At 37.9% G+C, this 3,464-nt stretch overlaps 1 protein-coding gene across 1 annotated transcript in view; it reads right to left on the reverse strand.

The window, feature by feature from the left end:
* The window catches only part of LOC101306133, a 12,331-nt gene that overhangs the window by 2,419 nt on the left and 6,448 nt on the right, over nt 1-3,464 (reverse strand). The window lies entirely within an intron of this gene.

Below are 3,464 nucleotides of genomic sequence, written 5' to 3' on the forward strand. Positions count from 1 at the left end.
TCGTACTCTCTCTCTCTCTCTCTCTCTCTCTCTCTCTCTCTCTCTCTCTCTCTCTCTCTCTCTCTCTCTCTCTCTCTCTCTCTCCCGTCTCCATTTTCACCCTAAAACTTCTTCCGGCCATAACTCGCCATCCGGCGACGGATTTGGGCGTGCTTGGTATCGTTGGAAAGCTCTCACTCCCCTTTTTCTATTCATACCAGCCTCACACCCTATGGAGTACTGTGCACGGCGCAGCAAGGCCCGCAAGTTACTGCTGCCGTCGGCGGTGAAGCTCCGACAGATTCCGGCGACATCGAGGTTTAAGGCTACCCATTTCTGGAAGTTCTTGTCCTTCTGAGCATGATGATACCAGCTTTGAAGCCTAATTCAAAGCGTGGAGCTTTTGAGTTCGAAATGCTCCTTGTTTCTTTCCGGCGACATTTCCGGCTTCTTTCCACAGGTATGAAAAGTGCTCTATTTGATGTGACCTACAAGTTTGTTGTTTGGAGTTTGCTCAGATTTTGAAGTTGATGGGTGGCGCGTGGGGCCCACTCGCCGCCGCCTGTGGCGACGCGTGGAAGCACGTCCGAGCAGTGTGAGTGAATTTGGGTGGCTGTGTTAACTAGTTGTTGTAGTTGTGAGTGTTGTTGTGTGATAAGGTTAAGTGTTGATTTGATAGTTTAGGTGTTATGTTAATCATTGAGGTACATTGTTAAGTTGTAAACTTTGAAAGTTGAACTTGGAGGCAGCTTGGATAGGTTGTTGAGTGTCCGACGACCTTGGGAGGTCTCAGAGAAAGGATTGCCCTTCTTTGGGCAACCTTTAGGCTAAGGGTTGGTTAAGGGTACTTTGTTTCTTATTAAGTGGTTAATAAGGTTATATTTTGTGCTAATTAGGTAGCTTGTGGAATTGTGAGTGAGCTTGTTCCTTGTGTTTTTGGTGAAGACGCAGCGGGAATATATAGGTGAGTAACATCTCACAAAGGTCCACTTTGGACCAATTATTTATGACAATTATGATGATGATTATGATGATGGTTGTAATGATGATAATGATTAGAATTAAATTCAGTTTACCCCCTTGTGGTTTGGGGGTGACTTCATGTTAGTCCCTACACTTTTATTTTCATCAGTTTACCCCTTGAACTCTTCAATTTCTGTCTGCCGTGCCTAAATTCTCATATTCCGTTTGAATTGACCTTTAATTATCAGCAGTTAAGGTCCGATTTGGACATATAAGGTCTGATTTGGACATATAAGGTCCGATTTGCCCAAATTCTAGATACTGGCCTCACAGTTAAGGTTAAAATTATCAGCAGTTAACATCCGATTTGGACAGAATATAGGACATTTGGTCACGCTTGAGGAAAATTCAAAAGTTTGAGGGGTAAACTGATGAAATTGAAAGTATAGGGATTAACATGAAGTTTGAGGGGTAAACTGAATTTAATTCTAATGATTATGATGATGATAATTATGATGATGATTATGATGATGGTTGTGATGATGATAATGATTTTGATGATGATTATAATTTTAAAAATTATGTTTTTGTTTGTTTTAAAATATATGAGCTTGATCGCCAACGGCTCATAGGTAAGTTAAAATAAGTTTTCTTATTATATGATTATTTTTAAGGTTAATGTGAACATAATGTTTTGGGCTATTGATAGATTATTCTTGTGTGAATATAACTATGTTTGTTCGTATAAATATATCTATGTGGAAGGATATAATTTTTATGATGTGCTCTTTGTGTTGATTGAGGATGATTTTATTATATTGTGATTTGTGGTTTAGATAGTCAAACCGGGTTCTAAGTCTTTAATCGGGTGATTGGTTACGGTTATGATGATTTTACTATTTTGTGATTTAATATTAAATAGTCAAACCGGGTCCAAGTCTTTAATCGGGTGATTGGTTACGGTTATGATGCTATTATTATTTTCTGATTTGATATTTGACACTCAAACTGGGTTCCAAGTCTTTGGCCGGGTGATTAGTTACGGCTAGGAATAGAGCTCTAGTCCGTCTATCGGTGTAGGTAATGGGTCATGGGAGGTACCTAAAGGTATCTGGGACTCATGGGTACATAAATTGTTGTTGTAGGTCATGAGAGGTATTTATTAATATCTGGGACTCATGGGTACATGTGTTTGTTGTAGGTCATGGGAGATATCTTATTGGTATTTGGGACTCATGGGTACATGTTTTTTGTAAAATATTGGTTATGTGATTTTAACTTTGTTCTTAATTGTTGTTATTTAACTTCCTTGTTTTGAGTATCTCCTGAACTATGTTTAATACAGGAGATTCTTTATTCTCATTTGTGTAATTTTTAGTGGAATTCCTGAACTATATATCATTTTTGCAGGATTCCATTTATGATTTTGATTGTTTGTGAATTGTGGTGTTTTATTATTTATTATCTTTTGAATTTTATTGTTTTGAGGCGATTCCTGAACTAAGTTTTAAAGTAGGAATTACCAGTTTTATCTTGTGTAATGTTAGGTTGAGTTATTTTTGAGAGTTACTCATACGAGTTTTTTAGCTTACAGGGTTTGTTGTTTACAACCCGGTGCATCAATTCATGGTGTAGGGGTTAGACCTGCAGATGATGATCAGCAGGCTTGAGGCGGAGGCATAGTGGTAGGATTTTAGTTTCTATGCACTTTATTTTATTATTTTATAGCGGTTTGTTTTTAAGCTTATGTGTGTGACTTTATTATTACTAGACTTCTGAAGTTTATGTAATAAGGAGATATAATGTTTAACTCAGTTGATGACACTACCAGAAGAAAGACTTTAGCCGACGAAAATAAAAAAACAGGCCGACGAATTATTTTTTCGTCGGCTAATTAAAAATTTTCAATTTGGTGCAGATTTGGTTTTTGGTGTTCGATTGACTATTGTGATACCTTTCCGGAAGCGTAATGGCCCTACGAGTCAAACTCATTGCTATTGCCATGATGTATGGGCCTTTTTGGCCATCCGAGTCCGTTTAGGGCTTCAAAATGTAGTTTTCTTATTTTCGATTAGAGTTGACCGTTTTGATCGAGCCCTTAACGTTGTCGAATCCAGTTGAATTTTTTACCATAGACATCTTTCGTCATAATGATCATATCAGACGGTCGAATCTTGGTTTGTAAATTTTAGTCATCGGAATCACAACGTGTCTACTATTTACCGTTATTATTCCCTATGGGGAGCCCTATCGTCGGAAGGTAAATGTCTCAAAATTTTTATATGGGCAGTTGCGTCTCATCTACGTGAAAGTTTTTTGTGTGGAAGGTTTGACCAAACCACGTAATATAGAGGGAGATATGAGCATTTTCGTGTGATAAGTGACGATGGATTAGGATTGACCGTTTCGATCGAGTCCTTAACGTTGTTGGATCCAGTTGAATTTTTTACCACAGACCTCTTTCATCATAATGATCATATCTGACGGTCGTAATTTTGGTTTGTGTAATTTTAGTCATCAGA

The sequence above is a fragment of the Fragaria vesca genome, linkage group LG4 (assembly GCF_000184155.1).
Source record: "Fragaria vesca subsp. vesca linkage group LG4, FraVesHawaii_1.0, whole genome shotgun sequence".
Taxonomy (NCBI): domain Eukaryota; kingdom Viridiplantae; phylum Streptophyta; class Magnoliopsida; order Rosales; family Rosaceae; genus Fragaria; species Fragaria vesca.